The sequence below is a fragment of the Aedes albopictus genome, chromosome 3 (genome assembly GCF_035046485.1).
Source record: "Aedes albopictus strain Foshan chromosome 3, AalbF5, whole genome shotgun sequence".
In the NCBI taxonomy this organism is placed as follows: domain Eukaryota; kingdom Metazoa; phylum Arthropoda; class Insecta; order Diptera; family Culicidae; genus Aedes; species Aedes albopictus.
This window is the reverse complement of record NC_085138.1, coordinates 243,241,600-243,256,206: the sequence shown is the minus strand read 5'-3', so window position 1 is coordinate 243,256,206 and position 14,607 is coordinate 243,241,600. Positions and strand designations below refer to the sequence as shown.

Sequence of the window (14,607 nt, the reverse complement as noted above, 5' to 3'; positions counted from 1 at the left end):
AAATTGTACCCATAGTAAAATGAATATTGCTACATAGAAGAATTAAATTGCACCATAAAAAATTGAAATAGCACCATAGAAAATAGATAAATGCTCCATGAGTATTATCAAATTAACCATATAAAAAGGATTTGCTCCATAAAAATTTGAAAATTCGCCATAACTTTAAACATCTACACCACTAAAGTGATGTTATGTAAAGCAATTCAGCACTGCTGAAATTAAATTTCGATAATATGCTATCTATGGAGAATTTTCATCGATTGATTGATTTGTCTTTATTAAAGAGACTTTCAGCCCTTGGCTGGTTCGTCTCTCTCCGAGAATTTTCAATTTTTCATGGAGCAATTCATATTTTGCATGGTGCAGTTTGATAATACTTATGGAGCATTTATCTATTTTCTCTGATGCAATTTCATTTTTTTACGGTGCAATTTAATTTTTCTATGGAGCAATATTCAATTTATTATGGATACAATTTTAATTTTTAGTGAGCATTTGCATTTTATTATGGAGCATTTGTATATTAGTATGGAGCATTTCAGAACTATTTATTGGTACAAAATTACACTTTTAATGAGAAAATTTTATGTTTTACCGGTACATTTTCTATAAAGTATGGAACGTTTTTAATTATTTATGGGTAATATTGCACATTTTTCATGGACCATATGTTTATTCTTTATAGAGCGCTTTTTGATTTTCTATGGAGCGTTTCTGATTGTTTATGGGTGCAATAAATAGGCTGCCCCAAGTAACACACTTGTCACCGAAGGGTCACGGTGGCGCAGGTTTTCGTTGCGCAGAAGTCACTGTGACTTACTTCTAACAAATAAATACTTATTTGCTAGAAGTAAGTCACAGTGACTTCTCCTCAACAAAAACCTGCGCCGCCGTGACTCTTCTGTAACAAGTGTGTTACTTGGGTGGCGAAATACGACAGTACACCAAAACCTTCTTTTAAGGTAGGTTTTTAGTCCATTTAAAGAGGGACACATTTTCCGTATAAGTATTGAAAACTAGAAAAAGTAATTAGGACGGAAACTATAGCAACAGCATCCGGAGATGTTTACGACCAAGATGATGAGGTATCTAGAGTATCTAAAAAAGGGAGGGCAAATCAGAGTTCTAGGGGTTTCAGGATTTTTAATGGATTCCAAAGGAATTACAGGGGGATTCAGAGGGATTCAAATGGGCTTCGGAGGCTTTAAAGGGTTTCAAGGATTACAGGGCGTTCAAATCAGTGTGCCCGCTCAGCATATCACGAGCCGCCAGTTCCGTGGTTCAAGCGCTTCGAGCAAGGACATAGTCGTGTAAAGGCCCCGACAGGAGCAAACTCTGCAGGAAGTGCGGAGTGGAAGGCCACATCGCCAGGGAGTGCAACTCGGCACCAAAAAATACCTGATTTGCACGGATAACAAGGGTCACACGACGGGCGGGCCTAGGTTAATGTCCAGGCACGTGAGGAGGTCGAACCAACCGACGATAATGAAAGTTACATCGCTAAATCTGAGCCACTGTGAAGCTACACAGCAGTTGCTGTGGCAGTCAGTCTCCGTGTCAAGTACAGACATCGCACTACTATCGGACCCATACCGAATTTTTCCCGATAACGGGAACTGGGTAACGGTTAAGGCCAAGCTAACGGCGATCTGTACAACCGGTAGTTTTCCGGTCCTGGAAATAATTTTCACGTCGCGCGAGCGCTTCACGATAGCGAAGATCAACGGGGTGTACTACTGTAGTTCGCCATTAAGCGCCCTAGTGGGATTGAGTCCCGTGGTCATCGATGGAGACGGTTGCAAAACCGAAACTGTTGACTACGTGGTTTTCCGTTTTTCCGTCGGTATGTTGTGGATCCGATGGTTGATACCACCGACAGAACTGTTAATATGCAGCGAGAATGTGGAGGAATCGACTCAGCGTACAACAGTCTAGTGGGTAAAATCCGATCGCTATCAACACAAACGAACAGACCAACCCGAATGACACAACCGAACCAACACGAGTATGGATAGATGTGTAAGAAAGGGGGGTTTAGTAATAAAGCCTGGTGGCAGGAACATTGATTAAATGAGTGGGTGAAAAAAATTGTAAGACTAAGTTTTTTAAAATGTAACTAATTTTCAAAATATATTTTAGATCTGATGATGGCTGAAAGGCAGTAGGCCAAAACGTCATAAATCGTGTTTCAGTGTGTTTATAATCACCGAAAAATATCAACAATTTCCAAATATAAAACTCGACGGTGACCAAAACCCTTAAGAAAGGTGAACTTTCGCTTGACACAATTTCTGCCAGACCAGGTGGTTTCTGCACAGATTCGGATACGCGGGCTCCTCCGCATGTCCGGAGTGTGCAGACTGCGACGAGACCGCGGAGTATGTGCTCTTTGAATGCCCACGCTTCGTGGTGCAAAGGTCGAGTATGCAGGAGATATGCGGTAGAGATATCACTCCCGACAACATTGTTGATCAGATTGGGCGGACTAGTGAGATTCCGCCATGGTCTTCCGAATCGTGCTTAAACTACATAGATAATGGCACCATCTTTGGGTATCCGATTAGCAAATTTTCTCATTATATATAAAAGGGGGGTTCCAGAAGCATTTCTAGAGGTTTCAATAGTCAGTCGTCGCGGCTAAGCTCCCTGTAAGGAAAGTGCTTCAACTACAGAGAAAATGGTGGACTAGCCAACACCAAGTTGAGTTTGTTGAGCCTGAATCCTTCCTTGGTTCAGGAGTCGATCCTCTAGGAAAGAGGACAATTTAGAGTAGTAGCTGGTGGTACGCTCACCAAAGAGAGCTCAGGTTTGGTCTCCTCTTTCTCGAGATCATCTCTACCGAGAATAACGTTTTAGTGGGACGACCTCCTGAGTTTTTGGTTGCAGATTTCTTCATTCTATTAACCCGGGAGCGGTCGCGTCGTGTACTGAGTACACGCACCATGAAAATGCACGCATGTGATACACAGGGTGAGCGCGGCGTTGCTGCAGGTTGTCAAAGACGCGACTGCTCGAGGGTTAAAAAGGGTATATCAGAGGGTCTCAGGTTTTAAAGGTTCAGTTGGTTTCAAGGGTGTTTTAGGTTATTTGGGTTATTTTAGAGACGTTTGAGTGCGCTCAAGAGATTTTCAGGTGCGGCCGCAAAGTTCTGAATGCCCTCTTGAGCTCCCCCCGCTTAGGCACTAGAATCTCCTCCTTTCAAATTCTCCTGAAACTCCTGGAAATCCCCTTAGCATCATCTCAAATCCCCAGGAGCAACACCTGTTGTCACACAAAATTTACTCTTTTTTTATGCCCTCTTTAGATTCATGCAACCCCAGTCCATAACATAAAAACCAGATTAATCCACCTAGTGGTGATAGTGCCTTTCTCGTCGAATATGTACTCATGAACTTTTCGTCGACGTTTGCTAAAATGTTCCTGAATCCTGAAAACACTTTTCATACAAAAGCAACAATTTTAATAAAGCCATCATCAATTTTCGAAACTTATTGATGATACACATTCCGATATTATGTTCAACAGCACACTTAAGGCTATATTTTATTATCATTGGTAACACGATTCATTTGACCTTCCTACGAGAAACATGCAGAAAATGTAATTTTTCCATTCAAATTTCAATCGCAATAGAGTGAGGGCTCAACCAGTCGCAACCAAATTGTGAGCAGTTATTTTAGAAGCATAAGGAGATTGAAGATTGAAAAACTGTATAAGGTGTTGATGCGATTAAATTATATTTTTTCCATAAAACTTTGATCCATCCTACTATACATTTACACCGCAGGAATCTGAAATGGTGTGATTTGAAGAAATCGCTTTGGTCACGATTTTGTTCTCTTGCATATATGAAGACTTTGACCATTTCTTCACTTATGACCTGTTACAATCGCAATATAATTAAAATTATTTTTTCAAGATTTTTCATTGATGACGCAGACGGGTCTACCCGACGCAATTATCAGTCTATCTATCACCTCAACATTGTAGGATTAGTCATTACAAGAGACTGTCGCCTCTGTAGAAGTAGACGAAAAGGACTGACAAAAAATAACAACTGATAAAGATAGGGCCCTAATCTTGACCCTACTGCAACGGGTAAACGCAGGTACCGCACATGATAGAGAAATGCAAATAATATGATAATACGTCATTCTTTTAGACATAGGCTTAGTATATAAGGATGTTTGAAATAGATGAAGAGAGGTCAGTTGAAATTTAGTGTTTCATTCAGAAAGTTATCCGTCCCTTTGATCCTCGTCAAGACGACCCTTGTTCAAGGTAGTTACCAAACTCTCTAAAGAGGCCAGGACTTCTGCTGCAAGTAACCAGCCCTTAGGTTTTTGGAATCTCACCCAACAAGTTCACTTGGAACTTGTAAAATATTCAATCCAAAACTCCCTCAGTAAACCTTACGCTCTCAAACCATTAGAGCAATCGGTCTGAGGCTTAGTGAGGAAAACAATATTTTACAAGAAGAGGTTTCTTCTGTTGATAAAATTTCACCTCAGACAGTATCGGCACGGTACGCATCCCTTCGCGCGTTTTACGGCCGAAACATGACCTTACCCAACGTTTACATGCTATCAAAAAAGCCACAATTTGATTTATCGCTTTGACATTTATTTTGATCACTTTTATAATTCCGCTATTTGATGTGCAGCTTGCATGGGTTTTATTAAATTTTACGGTGGGACACCTGGAACCGATTCCGGTTGTTTCAAATATGGCCTTAGACTATGTTTTTGTCAACTGTTCATCGGGTTACCTGAAAAGCCGAAAATTAATGTGATCTGAGGCTATTTTCTTGCTAACCGTTTGGCAAATTTTTGAAAAAAAGCCGCGATTTTATGTATCGCATGCATGAATTTGATTTATTTCTATTAAATCACTTCCGATGGAACACCCGCAACCGATTCCGAAATATTATTACAAGCCTAGATGTGGCCTGAGACTATTTTCTTGTTGGACCGTTCATCAGATTATCAAAAACGCCGCTATAGTTTAGTTCCCTTCTATATTTTACCACTTTCGACGCGTTACTTGTCTTGTCACCAGTTCTGGAACACTACCGGTTCTCCCAAACAGTGCTGAAAAATTCATTTCGTCATATCTGAAATCAATCACCTACAGTTCATTTTAGAAGCTGAACCTGAGAATTTAGTATATGGAAAACTTGTGCGGCTAGACCAGTTCTGCAAGAAAGTCACGGAAAAAACGATATTTTCGAATATTTAAGGTAAATGTCACGGGCTACCTTTGAAAAATGCCAATGATATTCACGATGAATATCATTTGTAATTTTTCAAAGGTAGTCCGTGACATTTACCTTGAATATTCGAAAAATAGCAGTTTTTCCGTGATTTTCTTGCAGAACTGGTCTAGTTGCAAAAGTTTTTCATATACCATATTCTCAGGCTCAGCTTCTAAAATGAGCTGTAGGTGACTGAATTTAGATATGACGAAATGAAATTTTCAGCACTGCTCCCAAATATGGTCTGAGATTATTTGTTGGTTAACCGTTTATCTTGTTACTGAATAAGTCATTGACATTTCGCATGTATTGGTTCTCTTTAGCATTTGACCATTTCTGGCGGGACACCCATAATCGGTTCCGTAACACACTGATTCGGCTTGCGTCTATTTTCTTTCAACTGTTCATCATGTTACCTAAAAAGCCGTGATTTGAGGTATCGCATGCATGGGTTTGGTGTCACTTCCGGCCCGGAATCGGTTGCGGAACACTACCGATAGTCTCTTAAATAGTCTGAGCTTATTTGCTTGCTAAAGTTTATTAGGTTATCATAAAAGCCATGGGTTTGGTTCAATTTAATATTTAGCCGCTTTCGGATGGAAATCCGAAACTAATTTCGGCACTACTGACAGTCCATAATGTGGTCTTAGCCTACTTCCTCAATAACCGGTCATGAAGTTGTCGAAAAAGCCGTGATTTGATGTGCCGCATGCAAAAGTTTTGTCAGCTTTTATATACGGCCACTTCCGGCGGAACACCCGGAACCGGTTCTGAAACACCACCGGTTCAGATATGGTCTGAGACTGATTTCTTGCTATCTGCTCATCAGGTTATCAAAAATGCCGCAGTTTGATGTGTCGCATGCATGGGATTAGATAACTTTTATATTTGACCACTTCCAGCGGGATATCCGGAACCGGTTCCGATACACTATCGGTTCAGATATGGTTTGAGTCTTTTTTTATGCCAACCTTTCATTGGGCTATCAAAAAAGTTGCGCTTTGATATATCGCATGCATGGATTTGATTCACTTTTATATTTGGCCACTTCGGCGGGACATCCGGAACCGGTTCCGAACACAACTGGTTCAGATAGGGTCTGAGACTGTTTTCTTGCTAACTGTCCATCAGGTTATCAAAATTGCCGCAATTTGATGTGTCGCATTTATGGATTTGGTTCACTTTTATATTTGGGCACTTCCGGGGGAGCCCCGGAACCGGTTCCGGAACACAACCGGTTCAGATATGGTATAAAACTGTTTTCTTGCTAACTGTTCATCAGGTTATCCAAAATGCCGCAGTTTGATGTGTCGCATGTATGTGTTTGTTACATTTTTATGTATGGCCCCTTCCAAGGGTACTGGTCCGGAACACGTAAATGGCCATAACTCCGGAACGGCTGGACCGATCCGAACCATTTTCAATAGGAAACAATGGGACCAGATTCCGCGTCGAATGAACCGTCGGTCATTAAAATCGGTTGGGGTTTACTGCCAAAAAGTGATGTGAGTTTTTTGTACACACACATACACACATACACACATACATACACACACACAGACATCACCTCAATTCGTCGAGCTGAGTTGATTGGTATATGTGACTCGACCCTCCGGGCCTTCTATCAAAAAGTCATTTTTGGAGTGAACATATAGCCTTTCCAGTACACTTAGTGTACGAGAAAGGCAAAAAACGTACTGAGCTATAGGAAATCACGGACGAGAACGGCTTTTCTGAGATACTGACCAGAAGGATCAAAGCAACATTGATGATTCCCCCCACCTACTTCTCCCCAGAATGTTCAACGTTTAGTTTTCATAAACATTCTTACTTCTTAACTGATACCGTGATTTCGGGTGAAATTGATCACTATTCGTAGTTTTTGGCGAATAATTTTTGAATACTTATCGATATGGTTAAATTTAATGCTTTAAAACAAGTACGACCATGGTTTTCATCAGTCTACGAGGTTAAAAATTGTACTGCAAATCATGTTATTACAAAAAATATCATTTGAAATAAAAAACCAAAAACTTTACTTTCGGGGTGAAATTGATCAGCCAGTGAAATGTATCTGTAAGTGCTGAAAATAATTTTTTCTCCTGAATTAACCACCCCGGAAAGCGGAAAACTTTGCCAAATTTCTACAAGTCTACTAAGTTTTTAATTATTTAAGTTTTAAGTTTAATAAATCTTAAGAAAACGCCTGAAAGTATGCAATTTCCGTACTAAATATGTTAGAACTTCCGAAAAATTACATTTTTTGAATAAATTTCAATATTTATAGAACTTTTGATGACACAATCAGGTTTAGCGAATACTTGGCAGCTAGAAACATTCATTCGAATATTCATTACATTAGCGATACAGCTACGGTAACAAAAGTTTGAAAGTGTCTTTGAAGTTCGCCTGACAGGCAGTTTCGGAATTTATTGAATTTTATACATAAATATGTGACCAATTGGCTGTAAAACATGTAAACTCATCATTCAATAACTCTTGAGTCAGATGATGAACATTTTTTACAAATTGTTTCAAGTTTAAAGCGTTATTTTTAACAAATAAAAAGAGTCCTCTCGTCGATCAATTTCACCCCACTGATCAATTTCACCCGAAATCACGGTACTTCCAACAGATGGCCGCGTAATCCATAGCTCAACAATTGTGAAGTTCAGTTTTATTTATGACTCGCTTTATTACAAAATAGAATAATGAAATTACAATCGTCTGGATACTAAACCAACGTATTATTATTCTTCTCTGCTAACCACAATAAATCCACCACTGACACGAATCACTGAGCAAACACTGAAATGGGATTAGATACCATTAAGGTGCTTAGCACTATTTGCCGCTTGTTTTAGCAAAATCCGTTGTAGAAGGGTGTCCCAAAGACTAGGCGCATACATGTTTGCATTTTTTTTTTTGGAAAACATATAAGCAGCCTTCGCTTTCGCTTTTCCCCTTTCCCTCTTTTCTCTCCCACCTCCTTCTGATCAGCTGTTCAAAGAATATTGTAAGATTTTGATGTGGACTGGATCATTCGTTTATTTTATTAAGATGTCGGGAATAACCAATTGCTGTGTTTCACGAAAAAAATCATTAAACATTGTTACCTTCTAATTTGCTTTCGCAATTTCTCGTAAATGGATCATGGTATCACTTTTAATGACGCACGCAAACAATGAGCTGCCGAAAAGGTTTTCCCATGAGCTAAGTCTCCTACAATACATAATGACTAAAACATTTGAAGCTTCCGAACCACTGTGCTGGGTCATCATGCGTTTGTACCAAAGCGCCGACCGGTGAAATCAAATCAATCGCATCGAAAATAACTGCACCAATCGACACATAGCGTGCGTTCCGTTGTCAAACACAATTTGGATATCAATCAACGCGACACTTTTTTTCGGCTTTAGCTGCCACGCGCCATCAGACGTTGACTGGCATTGATTTCGAACTGATCTGCATTGAACTTCAACTAATGGGTACAACAACTCCATTGATCACTCCTCCGGGCCCGTCACTTTGAATGCACCCGTTCTAAACCCAGCGTATTTTTTGCACACACTTTATTCAAACTAATTTCCTTAATTAGTTCAGCCATGATTATAGAGGTAAGCTTTGATCCAAGGTACTCAATAGACCTCAATAGGACCTCTAAGGTGCATATCTTCCGGTAAGTTCCAGCGCCAATAAGTCCCACCAAACATTCCTCCGCGAACAGTTTATCGGACTCGACACCTCCCAAAATTATCGAAATATCTCACGCACGTTCACAATCTCAACGCTCGCATCAGGAAGCACGACCGACTGCGACCGGAACGACACTTTTCAGAATCACGTTTGATCTGCGTCAGGCTTCGAGTAGCACTAACGCAACAGTGGCAGCCCGCCAGCACCAGCGTTTCATTCTGAGAGCAATCTCCGCTGAAGCGGATCTAAACAAAAAAAAACAGCCGTAGATTTACTATTTTCCTACACGTTCGTGGAAGATCATGTGAAGTGGTGTAAATATGTACACCACTTGGCGGAGTGCAAGCCAAGCCTGATGACTTCTCCAGTGCTCATTTCCATTCATGCTGCAGGGTGGCGGCGATTGACGGACGTGCTAGCTAGCTGAGCGGTAGGCTGCCGAGGCGGCCGGAACGAAAGCAAAAGTTTGACCGCCAGATGAGCTAGCCTAGACGAGAGCTACGTATCTACTTAGCCGGGAAGCTTTGAAGCGATGGTTGGAAGATTTTGAACGTTTAAGATGATTCTAAGAACGAAACTTCAGTAGACCGTAAATTAATCTTTTTTTCTAATTCTATTTATTTATGCGTGGGCCTGTGCACTCACATAACGCCTTAACTCAACTTGAGACTGTCAATAGTTCTGAGTACCAAAGGAATTCTCTCAAGAAACAAAATAGTCTAATAATAATAAATCAAATTAATCTATTAATAATAAAATTACAAAAGCGGTTGAGTAAGTAGGTACCATCAAGTGTAGTCAAAAATTAAAATTTGTAAAAACTATTTGTATGATAAATGCAGAAAACAAGAAGCCCATACGACGGCATTAAAACATAGGAAAAAAAACAGTGCTGTCATGGTAAAACCAGAGCTGGTTACTCAAAGTTTCCAAATCTCAGCGCCCCTTATGCTGGTACGCCCCAAGTAAATGACTTCACTATTGCACTTAACCCTCTAATACCCAATCCCGCCTTTAGACGGGGTATAGTTTGAGCATTTTTGTAATTTTTGTTTCGTGGAAAATCATTGTTTGCATATTTTTGGCTGATATTTAGGACTGTTTTGTATATCTCAAAATGGTTTTTGGTGTATTATATAGCGTATTTACATTTTTTGAAAATCATTAGTCACCTTTTAGAAGTCATTGCTTATTTTGTATTGAATCGCTATAATTAACATATTTTAAATTTTTCCCAAACCATTCTATCTTTGTTGTAAAGTTTAAGGGAATCGAATACACTCTAAAATTATTTTTCTTAAAATTACACGGAAAATAAAATTTTCTGTGAAAAAAATTTAAAATAATAATACTTCAACAATAATCATAAAAACTCAAAATGTTTTTATCTCAAAAAATCCGTTCCCCAAATTGGCTTCCAGGAAAAATATAAAAGTGTGGGATGTTCAAAAACAAAAATTAGAAAAATCAAAAACTGAAATTCACGAAATCGAGAATTAAAAAGAATCATCTTCCAAAACATATTTAAATCGATTTTAGATGACGAAAAATGATATCCAGCTTTTTACGCTAGCCTGCTATAAATTTTGAATCACCCCTCTTTGACAATTCTTGCCGACACAAAATTTTTTTATGGTTTGATCGAAGGAAGCTTTGCGGAATTGTATTTTTTTATGTTTACAATGGAGTGTCAGAAATGTTCAGTTTTGGTTTGGTAATTTGGAAGCTTATTTTCTATTTGTTCTAATTTTTTTCACTGTTTTAGGTGAATGAAGACTGGTAAATACAATTTTGTCATGATCTGAGCTACATTTTTCGCGCCGGAATAATTATCCAATGAGAAAATCATAGCCGAACTAAGATATTTTTATGAAAATTTTCACTGTAACGCTGCATGATCTGACTCAACTGAAAGCAAACTATGTGCAGAGCTTTCGCTGTATGACCAATGACCATGCCGGTTCCGTCGTTTACTAATGGCCGATTTAATGCATTTATGAACATCACCAAAACCTCCTTGACTTCGTAACGGTTCTCCGACGCATAGGGGGGATGGGGGTAAGACGGACCACTGACTAGCTCTGTCACTTAAGAGCTGAAATTTGACTTTCTTTTACGATTAACTATATCTGCTTATCAGTTGATGATTATTGAATCACTCCATGAGCGAATACATATGTCAAAAGTGTAAAAAATAAACAATTGTTTACCTGGCTACGCGCTTTTGTGATGGGATCTAATTTTTAGGCGGCAATAAATAAGCCTTTTACATTAAATTGGTAAGTTTTCGCATTTCATTTTGAATTCCCCAGTTGTTTTAAACTGTTCCGTCTCCGTCCTATACACAACGAAATTCAAGTCAATTTCATGGATTATGGATAACGGTGGTGGAATGAATATTTTGTGTTGGGTGGGGATAAGACGGTCCGCCTTGAGGGTGGGTAAGACGGACAGTGCTGCGGTTACTTTGATAGTGCCATGAGAAACACATTAAAACCCACACATTGTTCACAAATTGAAATCTATGGATTACAAAAATGATTGTGGAAGCCGTGTAAAGCATTTCATATTGATGGTTTGTCCAAAAATTCATTATATTAGATTTTTTGTTGTTGGAACAGTTTGAACTTCGTCAAATTACCCGAGCATTACATACTGTTAGGCGTTTAATAGTGTATGAAGGTTTCCAATTTACAAAATAGTTTTTAATTTGCAAAAACACGTTTAGCTAAGAGATTCAAAGCCAAATTTAGATTCTACAATGATTGCTCTACCAAATATAAATGGCCATAAACATCATTTAACACAACTAATGGCGTATTAGCTAATTTTCCAAACGTGTCCATCTTACCCACCCTATAGGGTATACTGGTCCGTCTTACCCACACTGTTGAAAAACATACTTTTAGAGATCATTTTTTAATTATCTCAAAAGTAATGGAAAATCAAATTTTATTGCAAAATCGGCTTGCAGGCTGTAAAGTACCTTAGTTGAAGTAAATAGTATGGAGATAAAATTTTAATTATCGCATTTTTTACACTGTCAAAATAGAGTGTTTCCTAAACATGTCCGTCTTACCCCCCCCCCCCCTCCTTTAAGAATGTTGGATACCAAGAATTTGACAAGAGGGGCGGGGGAGATTATGCTCGTTTTTTGCATGACTAGTTTCTGTATGAATATTAAATTTACGTTGGTAAAGTCCCCTTGCCCATAAACCCAGCCGTAAAATTGTTAATGTAATGTGATTGTATTCCAGGCGTTAGCCTGTTGAAAATAAAAGTGACCGGAGATCATTTACTATAATTATCGCACGGCTCCGTATCTTGGATAAACACTCCGACCAGGGTTGTTGAAACCGCTCAATATTTATGCCTGGTTCCAGTCCCAGAGCGGTACGGTCGCTCAGTAGTTCGTTTCTATGAATGCTTTTCCAAAGGCGTTAATGTGTATCGAGTTCATATTGCACCTAAAAGTATAAAAATGCTATGCAATAAGTTAGTATAATTAATATATAAAGCAAAATACGGTAAAACTCAGTGAAAAAAATTAGAGTGAAAGTATTTGACAGTTCAGTCAACAATCTATGAAAATTGCCTACTAAGAACAAGCTATAAATTCCGTCGGCAAGAATTGTCAAAATCGAATCACCCCTCGTTGTTTTATGGCCAGCGTAAAAAGCTGGATTTAGATCAAAATCAAAAATTTGGGTATTAGAGGGTTAACTAACAATTATTCCGGGAAAACTCATTATTATTTAACGGAATTTTCATGCAACTATCGCAAAAAGGACAATATAACTGGAATTCTTTATTATATGAGTTTTACAAGATTTCTCATTAATATGTATATCTAGAAAATTCTTCTGGATTACCTTCAGCATCATGGCCAGAAAATTTTCCGGGGCTGGTATGTTTACAAAAAGGACTATTTTGCAGGAATTTTTTGAATGAATTTTAGTAAGAATTCTTCTGAAGATTACTCTTAGTACCGTTTTAAAATGCATTCCTGTTCATGGATCTCTTTGAAAAAAATCTCCAGGGATTCCTCTAATGATTAATTCAGGAATTCCCCCAGGTATTTTCCTGGGCACTTCTTTAGGAATTTCTCATGAAATTTTTCAAAAGATTCATCTTGAAACTAGTTCATGGGTTTCCTCAGACATTTCTTCCAGAACTTTTTCCTTGACATTTCTCCGAAAATTCTTTTAGAATTTTTTCCAGCAATTCTTCTAGGAATTTCGCCACGGTTTTGCAGAAATGTCTCCATGCGTTTTTTTTTTTCCAAAACGTAATAAGAAATTTGTTTACAAAGATTCATAGATTTTTTTCAGAAATTCCTCCAGGGTTTCCTTAATAAATTCAGAAATTTTTCCTCAAATATTTTCAGAAATTATTGCTTTCATTTCTCCAGATGTTCATGTGTTCAGGGATTTTCTCGTAGATGTATTTGGAAGTTCCTCTAGACATTTCTCAACAGAATTTTCTGGAATTTCTTCCAAAGGTTTCACCAACCGTTCCTTTAGGAATTCCTCCAAGCATTGCTTTGGTGTTTTTCAGACCTTCAGATTTTATTAAATTTTTCAGTTTTTGCCTTTCTCGTACACTAAGTGTACTGGAAAGGCTATATGTTCACTCCAAAAATGACTTTTTGTTAGAAGGCCCGGAGGGTCGAGTCACATACACCAATCAACTCAGCTTGACGAATTGAGGTGATGTCTGTGTGTGTGTATGTATGTGTGTGTGTGTGTGTGTGTGTGTGTGTGTGTGTGTGTGTGTGTGTGTATGTGTGTGTGTGTGAGTATGTGTGTGTACAAAATAAACTCACATCACTTTTTGACAGTAAACCTCAACCGATTTTAATGACCGACGGTTCATTTGACGCGGAATCTGGTCCCATTGTTTCCTATTGAAAATGGTTCGGATCGGTTCAGCCGTTCCGGAGTTATGGTCATTTAGGTGTTCCGGATCGGTACCCCAGGAAGCACAGTGGTTAAAATCGCGAAAAACACGATCGTGGGCATTTTGAGTGTGATAATGTGAAAATAATATAATGTGATGTTCTGCAAAGTTGTTACATATTTTAAGGAGCAACTTTTGATAACTTTTGATTTTTGATAAATTTACCCAAAAGATAAATGAAAAATCTATTTTCTACATAAGCAAAGAAAACTAAATAGTGTCTTCGGCAAAGTTATAGATAATATCATGCAGAAAAATATTGCCGAAGAAACTTTTGCTCTATCTTTTGAAATGAGCGATATATAATAAATTTAGTATAAAAATCCCTTAAAACCTTGAAAAGCCACTAAATGCTTTATATCTCTTTTGGATTAGGTTTTCAAGGCTTCCGATGTTCTGAAGACTTTTTCATTATGTTATTGTGCATCTCTTTTCTTAAGACAGTGTTGCCATATTTTCATTGTTTCTATGTGATTTTTTAATTTTCCTATAAAAAATGACTGTTTTTAATAATGAGATATTTCGAAAAGTTGCAAAAAGTTGCAAAAAATTCAAAGCATGATGAAAAGTTGAATAAAATTGCTATCTTGTACAGGTCAACTGATGAGTTGCTCTCTGTCTCTTCGATGCTTAAAATCCGTTTGAAAATTGTCACTTTCACACTTTTTAATGTTGAAATAAATACTTTTTCCATG

At 38.2% G+C, this 14,607-nt stretch overlaps 1 protein-coding gene across 5 annotated transcripts in view; it reads right to left on the bottom strand.

Annotated features, from left to right (window-relative positions):
* Positions 1 to 9,386, bottom strand: part of LOC109401563 (phospholipase B1, membrane-associated) — a 54,339-nt gene extending 44,953 nt beyond the window's left edge. For all 5 annotated transcript variants that reach the window (XM_029868566.2, XM_029868564.2, XM_029868563.2 and 2 more), the window contains exon 1: positions 9,032 to 9,386. The gene's annotated coding sequence lies outside the window, so the exon portion shown is untranslated. The remainder of the gene's footprint in view (positions 1 to 9,031) is intronic.
* Positions 9,387 to 14,607: the final 5,221 nt, after the last annotated feature.